The sequence below is a fragment of the Mytilus galloprovincialis genome, chromosome 7 (genome assembly GCF_965363235.1).
Source record: "Mytilus galloprovincialis chromosome 7, xbMytGall1.hap1.1, whole genome shotgun sequence".
Lineage (NCBI taxonomy): Eukaryota > Metazoa > Mollusca > Bivalvia > Mytilida > Mytilidae > Mytilus > Mytilus galloprovincialis.
Window position 1 is genome coordinate 15,782,525 of NC_134844.1, and position 13,586 is coordinate 15,796,110.

Below are 13,586 nucleotides of genomic sequence, written 5' to 3' on the forward strand. Positions count from 1 at the left end.
TCAGAATTTATACTTTGGCAAAGACCCCACCCAGAGACGAAACTGTCATTATCTCATTCTCTTTAATAACCGCATTGATCGACAGCCCATCGTGACTCTTGGCCGACAGATGTATCCTTCTCGAGGGGACTTCTTTCTCCGGAAATTTGAAGAGGCAAAGAGGACACCTTTCGGGTACTTTCTTGTTGACCTAAAAGCTAGAACCCCAGAAGCCTCCAGATTGCACACAGAGGTCTTGGAGGTCGGTCAAGAGGAGACACCAGACGGACAGAGGGATGACGACCGTCTCTTGAATACTTTTGAAGACGATAGTTCGGTCTCATCAGACGAAGATATTGCCGACGAGACAACACATAGTTCGTCAGAGGATGCTGAAACACGGAAAGATCTCATCGCCTGTCAGGATTGCGGAGTACTTAGTGTTTGCTCACCTACGTGGATTAGAAGCCCAACGTCAGCAAGGTTGTGGGAATAAAAACGGCATTGCCCTTAACGATGACCGGGAAAGATGTAGAGGATGCTTTGAGTGGATTGCCCGTGACCGTTTGCTGTGCAGAAGACTTGCCTAGATATGTGAGCGACAGGCTTAGAAGGTTTGTGGTCAATACGGACAACTGTGATCAAAAGGGGAGTCATTGGGTTGCATTTCATTTCCCCGCATCGGGTCCATCAGAATTTTTCGACTCCTTAGGACGATTACCGGAAAAGTACCAACGCTATTTCAGAAATGTACTCATCGTCAATGGACCGAAATACTGTGTGGTTTGCAATCAAATCCAACCCGATGATTCAGATACATGTGGCCTGTATTGCATTTATTACGTCAAATTGAGATGTCGGGACTCGAGATGAAGGACATTATCAACAACTTTTCATCCACTGAGACGATTCAGAATGACAGTAAACTCGTAGCTCTATTTGGTTGAATGAAAAATAATGATACAAAAAAAAAAAGAATGAAAAAAGAAAGAAAAACAAACAGAAGAAAAGAAAAAAAAAATCTTAAAACACCTACATGGATGTATAGCAGGTCTCAAGTCTTGAAAAACTCTTTCTAGGGTCACTAAAAGTATCCACCCTGGAGGGTAGCCTGGTCAAACATTAAGATATAGCGTCCAGGATTTAAGCCCAAATATGGCGTCGGCGTCTCGATGTCCGAGTAACATGGTCCAATCCGAAGTTTGCGTCTTGATTTCAGGGTCGACCATGGCGTCCGCTTTAAGGCCCAAATATGGCGTCGGCGTCTGCGCCAACTTTCGAATATGGCGTCAGCGTCCGACGTCCACCTTAATTGGGGTCATTCTGTCCCACAAACACTACTGTTGCCTCATTGGCAATCATACAACATCTACTTTTTTATATTATATATATATTATCTATACGTATATATTTTCTATATACGAATTTTACATGTTTAGATAATGCAATGAAAATTCAGAAGATATGTGGTAATATTGCCAATGGGAAACTTATCCACCAAAGACAAACGAATGTGAATCAGCCATAAGTTACACATATGTAATCATGTAAAATGCTATTAAAACCCATTCCTGACTAGATGTGTCGAAAAACGAAAACTAACAGCTCGATTAATGCTGAAACGATAAACGTAAAATCAATATCAAAGACAGCAACCAATAACAATACAGTGCTCCTATTTACCGGCTACAAACAGTATTTGTCTATACCTACCGTCGGTGGTTGACATGCAATATAGTACTCCTATATACCGTATATCAGCAGTATTTGTCTATACCTACCGTCGGTGGTTAACATACAATATAGTGCTCCTATATACCGTCTATCAACAGTATTTGTCTATACCTACTGTCGGAAGGTTAACATACAGTATAGTGCTCCTATACACCGTATATCAACAGTATTTGTCTGTACCTACCGTCGGTGGTTAACATACAATATAGTGCTCCTATATACCGTCTATCACCAGTATTTGTTTATACCTACCGTCGGTGATTAACATACGATATAGTGCTATTATATATACCGTCTATCAAGAGTTTTAGTCTATACCTACTGTTGGTAGTTAACATACAATATAGTGCTTCTATATACCGTCTATCAACATTATGTGTCTATACCTACTGTCGGTAGTTAACATACAATATAATGCTCCTATATACCGTCTATTATCAGTATTTTTCTAAACCTACCGTCGGTAGTTAACATGCGATATAGCGCTCCTATATACCGTCTACCAACAGTATTTATAATGAAATTCAAAACAGTGTAGCTGTGGCCATTGATTGACACATTAAATTAATCCATTGACTCGGACAATTAAGGTGAACGTTTGTATGTAACTACCACTGCTCACTATGTACTTTTTAAAGACACTTAAACTATGGGGTCACCAAAGGTTCTCAACAACTTAATAAAGTAATTCGAAAAACTAATCAGAAATAACACGATGTTTTGATTTATATCAATTATATAAATCAAAACATAAAGGTAATTCCTGATTGATTTTTTGAATTATTTTATAATTAAAGGCGTTAAGAAACCTTTGGTGACCCCACAGTTTAAATGTCTATCGTAGGTACGTCGTGAACAGTGGTCGTTACTGACAAACGTTCATGTAAATTGTCCCAGTCAATGGATGAATTTAATGTGTCAATCAATGGCCACAGCCACACTGTTTTGAATTTCATTCTATCTATACCTACCGTCGGTGGTTAACATGCAATACAGTACTCCTATTCACCGTATATCAACAGTATTTGTCTATACCTACCGTCGGTGGTTAACATACGAATTAGTACTCCTTTACACCGTCTATCAACAGTATTTGTCTATACCTACCGTTGGTGGTTAACATGCAATATAATGCTCCTATATACCGTCTATTATCAGTATTTTTCTAAACCTACCGTCGGTAGTTTACATGCGAAATAGTGCTCCTATATACGGTCTACCAACAGTATTTATCTATACCTACCGTCGGTGGTTAACATGCAATACAGTACTCCTATTTACCGTATATTAACAGTATTTGTCTATACCTACTGTCGGTAGTTAACATACAGTATAGTGCTCCTATACACCGTATATCAACAGTATTTGTCTGTACCTACCGTCGGTGGTTAACATACAATACAGTGCTCCATTACACAGTCTATTGACAGTTGTCTATACCTACCGTCGGTGATTAACATGCAATATAGTGCTCCTATATACCGTCTATCAACATAATTTATCTTTACCTACCGTCGGTGATTCACATGCAATAAAATGCTCCTATATACCGTCTATTATTTTTTTTTCTAAACCTACCGTCGGTAGTTAACATGCGATATAGTGCTCCTATATACCGTCTACCAACAGTATTTATCTATACCTACCGGTGGTGGTTAACATGCAATACAGTACTCCTATTCACCGTATACCAACAGTATTTGTCTGTGCCTACCTTCGGTGGTTAACATACAATATAGTGCTCCTATATAACGTCTATCAACAGTATTTGTCTATACCTACTGTCGGTAGTTAACATACAATATAGTGCTCCTATATACCGTCTATCAACAGTATGTGTCTATACCTACTGTCGGTAGTTAACATACAATATAGTGCTCCTATATACCGTCTATCAACAGTATTTGTTTCTACCTATCGTCGGTGGTTAACATACAATATAGTGCTCCTATATACCGTTTATCAAGAGTTTTAGTCTATACCTACTGTTGGTAGTTAACGTACAATGTAGTGCTCCTATATACCGTCTATCACCAGTATTTGTCTATACCTACCGTCGATGATTAACATACGATATAGTGCTATTATATATACCGTCTATCAAGAGTTTTAGTCTATACCTACTTTTGGTAGTTAACATACAATATAGTGCTCCTATATACCGTCTATCACCAGTATTTGTCTATTCCTACCGTCGGTGGTTAACATACAATACAGTGCTCCATTACACATTCTATTGACAGTTGTCTATACCTACTGTCGGTAGTTAACATACAGTATAGTGCTCCTATACACCGTATATCAACAGTATTTGTCTGTACCTACCGTCGGTGGTTAACATACAATACAGTGATCCATTACACATTCTATTGACAGTTGTCTATACCTACCGTCGGTGATTAACATGCAATAAAATGCTCCTATATCCCGTCTATTATTATTTTTTTTTCTAAACCTACCGTCGGTAGTTAACATGCGATGTAGTGATCCTATATACCGTCTACCAACAGTATTTATCTATACCTACCGTCGGTGGTTAACATGCAATACAGTACTCCTATTAACCGTATATCAACAGTATTTGTCTATACCTACCGTCGGTGGTTAACATACAATATAGTGCTCCTATATAACGTCTATAAACAGTATTTGTCTATACCTACTTTCGGTAGTTAACATACAATATAGTGCTCCTATATACCGTCTATCAACAGTATTTGTCTATACCTACTGTAGGTAGTTAAAATACAATATAGTGTTCCTATATACCGTCTATCAAAAGTATTTGTCTGTACCTACTGTCGGTTGTTAACATACAATATAGTGCTCCTATATACCGTCTATCACCAGTATTTGTCTATACCTACCGTCGGTAGTTAACATACAATATAGTGCTCCTATATACCGTCTATCAACAGTATTTGTCTATACCTACCGTCGATGATTAACATACGATATAGTGCTATTATATATACCGTCTATCAAGAGTTTTAGTCTATACCTACTCTTGGTAGTTAACATACAATATAGTGCTTCTATATACCGCCTATCAACAGTATTTTTTTATACCTACCATCGGTGGTTAACATACAATATAGTGCTCCTATATACCGTCTATCAAGAGTTTTAGTCTATACCTACTGTTGGTAGTTAACGTACAATGTAGTGCTCCTATATACCGTCTATCAACAGTATTAGTCTATACCTACTGTCGGTAGTTAACATACAATATAGTGCTCCTATATACCGTCAATCAACAGTATTTGTCTATACCTACCGTCGATGGTTAACATACAATATAGTGCTCCTATAAACCGTCTATCAACAGTATTTGTCTATACCTACTGTCGGTAGTTAACATACAATATAGTGCTCCTATATACCGTCTATCAACAGTATTTGTCTATACCTACTGTCGGTAGTTAACATACAATATAGTGCTCCTATACACCGTATATCAACAGTATGTGTCTGTACCTACCGTCGGTGGTTAACATACAATATAGTGCTCCTATGTACCGTCTATCACCAGTATTTGTTTATACCTACCGTCGGTGATTAACATACGATATAGTGCTATTATATATACCGTCTATCAAGAGTTTTAGTCTATACCTACTGTTGGTAGTTAACATACAATATAGTGCTTCTATATACCGTCTATCAACATTATTTGTCTATACCTACTGTCGGTAGTTAACATACAATATAATGCTCCTATATACCGTCTATTATCAGTATTTTTCTAAACCTACCGTCGGTAGTTAACATGCGATATAGCGCTCCTATATACCGTCTACCAACAGTATTTATAATGAAATTCAAAACAGTGTAGCTGTGGCCATTGATTGACACATTAAATTAATCCATTGACTCGGACAATTAAGGTGAACGTTTGTATGTAACTACCACTGCTCACTATGTACTTTTTAAAGACACTTAAACTATGGGGTCACCAAAGGTTCTCAACAACTTAATAAAGTAATTCGAAAAACTAATCAGAAATAACACGATGTTTTGATTTATATCAATTATATAAATCAAAACATAAAGGTAATTCCTGATTAATTTTTTGAATTATTTTATAATTAAAGGCGTTAAGAAACCTTTGGTGACCCCACAGTTTAAATGTCTATCGTAGGTACGTCGTGAACAGTGGTCGTTACAGACAAACGTTCATGTAAATTGTCCCAGTCAATGGATGAATTTAATGTGTCAATCAATGGCCACAGCCACACTGTTTTGAATTTCATTCTATCTATACCTACCGTCGGTGGTTAACATGCAATACAGTACTCCTATTCACCGTATATCAACAGTATTTGTCTATACCTACCGTCGGTGGTTAACATACGAATTAGTACTCCTTTACACCGTCTATCAACAGTATTTGTCTATACCTACCGTTGGTGGTTAACATGCAATATAATGCTCCTATATACCGTCTATTATCAGTATTTTTCTAAACCTACCGTCGGTAGTTTACATGCGAAATAGTGCTCCTATATACGGTCTACCAACAGTATTTATCTATACCTACCGTCGGTGGTTAACATGCAATACAGTACTCCTATTTACCGTATATTAACAGTATTTGTCTATACCTACTGTCGGTAGTTAACATACAGTATAGTGCTCCTATACACCGTATATCAACAGTATTTGTCTGTACCTACCGTCGGTGGTTAACATACAATACAGTGCTCCATTACACAGTCTATTGACAGTTGTCTATACCTACCGTCGGTGATTAACATGCAATATAGTGCTCCTATATACCGTCTATCAACATAATTTATCTATACCTACCGTCGGTGATTCACATGCAATAAAATGCTCCTATATACCGTCTATTATTATTTTTTTTCTAAACCTACCGTCGGTAGTTAACATGCGATATAGTGCTCCTATATACCGTCTACCAACAGTATTTATCTATACCTACCGGTGGTGGTTAACATGCAATACAGTACTCCTATTCACCGTATATCAACAGTATTTGTCTGTACCTACCTTCGGTGGTTAACATACAATATAGTGCTCCTATATAACGTCTATCAACAGTATTTGTCTATACCTACTGTCGGTAGTTAACATACAATATAGTGCTCCTATATACCGTCTATCAACAGTATGTGTCTATACCTACTGTCGGTAGTTAACATACAATATAGTGCTCCTATATACCGTCTATCAACAGTATTTATTTCTACCTATCGTCGGTGGTTAACATACAATATAGTGCTCCTATATACCGTTTATCAAGAGTTTTAGTCTATACCTACTGTTGGTAGTTAACGTACAATGTAGTGCTCCTATATACCGTCTATCACCAGTATTTGTCTATCCCTAATGTCGGTAGTTAACATACAATATAGTGTTCCTATATACCGTCTATCAACAGTATTTGTCTATACCTACTGTCGGTTGTTAACATACAATATAGTGCTCCTATATACCGTCTATCACCAGTATTTGTCTATACCTACCGTCGGTGGTTAACATACAATACAGTGCTCCATTACACATTCTATTGACAGTTGTCTATACCTACTGTCGGTAGTTAACATACAGTATAGTGCTCCTATACACCGTATATCAACAGTATTTGTCTGTACCTACCGTCGGTGGTTAACATACAATACAGTGCTCCATTACACATTCTATTGACAGTTGTCTATACCTACCGTCGGTGATTAACATGCAATAAAATGCTCCTATATACCGTCTATTATCATTTTTTTTTCTAAACCTACCGTCGGTAGTTAACATGCGATGTAGTGATCCTATATACCGTCTACCAACAGTATTTATCTATACCTACCGTCGGTGGTTAACATGCAATACAGTACTCCTATTCACCGTATATCAACAGTATTTGTCTATACCTACCGTCGGTGGTTAACATACAATATAGTGCTCCTATATAACGTCTATAAACAGTATTTGTCTATACCTACTTTCGGTAGTTAACATACAATATAGTGCTCCTATATACCGTCTATCAACAGTATTTGTCTATACCTACTGTAGGTAGTTAAAATACAATATAGTGCTCCTATATACCGTCTATCAAAAGTATTTGTCTGTACCTACTGTCGGTTGTTAACATACAATATAGTGCTCCTATATACCGTCTATCACCAGTATTTGTCTATACCTACCGTCGGTAGTTAACATACAATATAGTGCTCCTATATACCGTCTATCAACAGTATTTGTCTATACCTACCGTCCATGATTAACATACGATATAGTGCTATTATATATACCGTCTATCAAGAGTTTTAGTCTATACCTACTTTTGGTAGTTAACATACAATATAGTGCTTCTATATACCGCCTATCAACAGTATTTGTTTATACCTACCATCGGTGGTTAACATACAATATAGTGCTCCTATATACCGTCTATCAAGAGTTTTAGTCTATACCTACTGTTGGTAGTTAACGTACAATGTAGTGCTCCTATATACCGTCTATCAACAGTATTAGTCTATACCTACTGTCGGTAGTTAACATACAATATAGTGCTCCTATATACCGTCAATCAACAGTATTTGTCTATACCTACCGTCGATGGTTAACATACAATATAGTGCTCCTATAAACCGTCTATCAACAGTATTTGTCTATACCTACTGTCGGTAGTTAACATACAATATAGTGCTCCTATATACAGTCTATCAACAGTATTTGTCTATACCTACTGTCGGTAGTTAACATACAATATAGTGCTCCTATATACCGTCTATTACCAGTATTTGTCTATACCTACTGTCAGTAGTTAACATACAATATAGTGTTCCTATATACCGTCTATCAACAGTATTTGTCTATACCTACTGTCGGAAGGTAACATAAAATATAGTGCACCTATATACCGTCTATCAACAGTATTTGTCTATACCTACCGTCGGTGGTTAACATACAATATAGTGCTCCTATATACCGTCTATCAGCAGTATTTGTCTATACCTACCGTCGGTGGTTAACATACAATATAGTGCTCCTAAATACCGTCTATCACCAGTATTTGTCTATACCTACTTTCGGTAGTTAACATACAATATAGTGCTCCTATATACCGTCTATCACCAGTATTTGTCTATACGTACCGTCGGTGATTAACATACGATATAGTGCTATTACATATACCGTCTATCAAGAGTTTTAGTCTTTACCTACTGTTGGTAGTTAACATACAATATAGTGCTCCTATATACCGTCTATCACCAGTATTTGTCTATACCTACCGTCGGTGATTAACATACGATATAGTGCTATTACATATACCGTCTATCAAGAGTTTTAGACTTTACCTACTGTTGGTAGTTAACTTACAATATAGTGCTCCTACATGTGTATGTACCGTCTATCAACAGTATTTGTCTATACCTACCGTCGGTGGTTAACATACAATATAGTGCTCCTATATACCGTCTATCAAGAGTTTTAGTCTATACCTACTGTTGGTAGTTAACATACAATATAGTGCTCCTATATACCGTCTATCAACAGTATTTGTCTATACCTACCGTCGGTGGTTAACATGCAATATAGTCTTCCTATATACTGTCTATCAACAGTATTTGTCTATACCTACCGTTGGTGGTTAACATGCCATACAGTACTCCTATATATCGTCTATCAACAGTATTTGTCTGTACCTACCGTCGGTGGTTAACATGCCATACAGTACTCCTATATACCGTATATCAACAGTACCTGTCTATACCTACCATCGGTGGTTAACAAGCATTACAGTACTCCTATATACCGTCTATCAATACTATTTTTCTCTACTTACCGTCGGTGGTTAACATATAATACAGTGCACCTATATACCGTCTATTATCAGTATTTTTCTAAACCTACCATCGGTGGTTAACATGCAATATAGTGCTCCTATATACCGTCTATCAACACTATGTTTCTAACCTGTTTCTATACCCACCGTCGGTGGTTAACATGCAATACAGTGCACCTTTATATCGTATATCAACAGTATTTGTCTATACCTATCGTCGGTGGTTAACATGCAATATAGTCCTCCTATATATCGTCTATCAACAGTATTTGTCTATACCTACTGTCGGAAGGTAACATAAAATATAGTGCACCTATATACCGTCTATCAACAGTATTTGTCTATACCTACCGTCGGTGGTTAACATACAATATAGTGCTCCTATATACCGTCTATCAGCAGTATTTGTCTATACCTACCGTCGGTGGTTAACATACAATATAGTGCTCCTAAATACCGTCTATCACCAGTATTTGTCTATACCTACTTTCGGTAGTTAACATACAATATAGTGCTCCTATATACCGTCTATCACCAGTATTTGTCTATACGTACCGTCGGTGATTAACATACGATATAGTGCTATTACATATACCGTCTATCAAGAGTTTTAGTCTTTACCTACTGTTGGTAGTTAACATACAATATAGTGCTCCTATATACCGTCTATCACCAGTATTTGTCTATACCTACCGTCGGTGATTAACATACGATATAGTGCTATTACATATACCGTCTATCAAGAGTTTTAGACTTTACCTACTGTTGGTAGTTAACTTACAATATAGTGCTCCTACATGTGTATGTACCGTCTATCAACAGTATTTGTCTATACCTACCGTCGGTGGTTAACATACAATATAGTGCTCCTATATACCGTCTATCAAGAGTTTTAGTCTATACCTACTGTTGGTAGTTAACATACAATATAGTGCTCCTATATACCGTCTATCAACAGTATTTGTCTATACCTACCGTCGGTGGTTAACATGCAATATAGTCTTCCTATATACTGTCTATCAACAGTATTTGTCTATACCTACCGTTGGTGGTTAACATGCCATACAGTACTCCTATATATCGTCTATCAACAGTATTTGTCTGTACCTACCGTCGGTGGTTAACATGCCATACAGTACTCCTATATACCGTATATCAACAGTACCTGTCTATACCTACCATCGGTGGTTAACAAGCATTACAGTACTCCTATATACCGTCTATCAATACTATTTTTCTCTACTTACCGTCGGTGGTTAACATATAATACAGTGCACCTATATACCGTCTATTATCAGTATTTTTCTAAACCTACCATCGGTGGTTAACATGCAATATAGTGCTCCTATATACCGTCTATCAACACTATGTTTCTAACCTGTTTCTATACCCACCGTCGGTGGTTAACATGCAATACAGTGCACCTTTATATCGTATATCAACAGTATTTGTCTATACCTATCGTCGGTGGTTAACATGCAATATAGTCCTCCTATATACTGTCTATCAACAGTATTTAGTCTATACCTACCGTCGGTGGTTAACATGACATATAGTACTCCTATATACCGTATATCAACAGTACCTGTTTATACCTACCATCGGTGGTTAACAAGCAATACAGTACTCCTATATACCGTATATCAAAAGTATTTGTCTATACCTACCGTCGGTGGTTAATGTAAAATATAGTGCTGCCTATTAAAATTATGTGTCTATACATACTGTCGGTGGTTAACATACAATAAAGTGCTCCTATAAACCGTCTATCAACAGTTTTCATTTATACCTACCGTCGATGGTCAATATAACGTATTATATGGTCCGTATATAGTGCTCATATATACCGTCTGTCAGAAGTATCTGAATTTACCTACCGTCGGTGGTTAACATACAATATAGTGCTCCTATATACCGTCTATTAACAGTATTTCTTTATACCTACCGTCGGTGGTTAACGTAAAATATAGTGCTCCTTTATACACCGTCTTTCAATAGTATTTCTTTATACCTACTGTCGGTGGTTAACATAGAATTTAGTGCTCCTATATACCGTCTATCAACCGTATTTGTCTATACCTACCGGCGGTTGTTATCAAAACAAACTATTTTCAATCGACAGTCCAAAGTTTCGTATCTATACTTCACTCTGAATGACCGATGACATTTATTTGACCAGTAATATTCCCTATTGTATTCATTATTTAGTTTTCTCCCTGAACTTGTCTGAAATATTTGCGGCTGTACTGATGGCAAACAACAATCAATCAATTTCTTAAAGTACTTCTTAATCTAAATCATATATTATTTTTTAATCTAACCAGTAATATGTGATCGGTGAATGTACGTATGACAATTACGCCAATTTTGAAAAAGCATATTTTTTTTCATTTGCGCACATTGACATTTTTTAATTTGCGCCAAATTGATTCGAAAGGTTAGGTCTGATAAATTTAGATGATAAAATTCAACTTGTTTAACCAAACGCAGCAATTCAATGAACACAAGCTACAATATAGATAAATGTGTGTATAGACACATGTTGAGCTCATGGGTATCATCATTTAATCACACTTCTGGTACCCGAACATTTACTCTCATATATGGAACCGATGCCATAAGAAAAAAACAGGCTTTAACTTATAAAAATTTTGATAAAAAAGGGGATACTTTATTGTAGGGAAGATATCACAAGGTTGCAGTTCAACAGAAGTGTTGCATGACAATACTCAGTTAAAAAAGATTTGTGCATATGCAAATGTGCTTTTTATGTCAAACAGTTACATTCTTATTTTATAAAGTGCTACTTCAAGTGTGATGTACACTTGCAATAAACTTATCCTGCTTTCAATCTCCCTCCTCCTCCCCGTCGCGTGTGAGCAAGTGGCAGGTGACAAAAGGCCAGAAGGAATATTTTTGTTATTATATAAATAAATTCGGTACATCTTATATGCCTCATGACTTGTGTTTACCTGTTAATTTGTGCAAATGAAGAAAATAAATTTGGCGCAAAGAAATAAAAAAAAAAAAGGCGCTAATTAAGTGCAGATTGGCGGAAATGGAAAAAGCCAAAGCAAATATAATCTTTTCTCGTATCAAGATTTCCAAGATTTTATTCATAACCTCAGACACATACTTGTGTACAAGAGGACAATAATATATACAACCATATTAAAATAATATATAGCGAGACAGGACAAACGAAACACAAATTCATAGTATATTTTAAAAGACAATTAGTATAATTAGATTAAGTATTTTATGATTTTCTTCACGAAAATTGATAATTTCCTTTGAACTTGTACGTTACATATAGACAACAAGCCAGTGAATTTCTTCTTGCTTGGATTCATTACATAGTAATTTGGTACAAACTTTGATCTAAGAGCAGAAACATCAGCATTTTTACAGGTAAACAATATATGAAACTCATCCCCTATTCCCTCATTACATAATGTACATATTCTATTTTCCCTCGCGATCCCCGCCCATCTACCCGTCTCAATAGGTAACTTCAAATTCGAGCATCGAAGTTTAGATATGTAATATCTGTCCTTGGGTAATAATCGCAATAGATACGGTTCCAAACCAAACTCGAGTTTGAATAAAGAATAGAATTCACCCCTATCAGATCAAATTGGTGTTTTCTTTCTTTTTTTCGTTCAGTTTCATCTAGTCCATTTGTTCATTTGACTTTGTCTCCATCACGACTAGGATGCATTTTAATTTATAATGTAAAGTCGTTCAGGTTTTTGTTTTATTATATAAAAAAAGAAGATATGGCATAATTGCAAATGAGACAACTCTCTAAAAGAGACAAAGTGACACCGGAATTAACTATTAAAAAAAACCTTTAACAGATCACGGTACGTTGACGGTACAGATGTCTGTAAATTCAGAAATTAATGCGAGGTTTTTATTATTGCGACAATAATTAAGACTCGCATTTTGAAATATTGCGTTTGAATTAATCAATCAAAATCTCATTTCAGGCTATAATGACACTCATCGCATTAAATATTTAACAATTGCACGCAACAAATTTACATTCAAAAATTTGATG

General features: G+C 36.3%; 1 protein-coding gene across 1 annotated transcript in view; it reads left to right on the forward strand.

Annotated features, from left to right (window-relative positions):
* The window catches only part of LOC143082408 (uncharacterized), a 76,297-nt gene that overhangs the window by 60,681 nt on the left and 2,030 nt on the right, over window positions 1-13,586 (forward strand). The gene's annotated exons all lie outside the window — the stretch shown is intronic.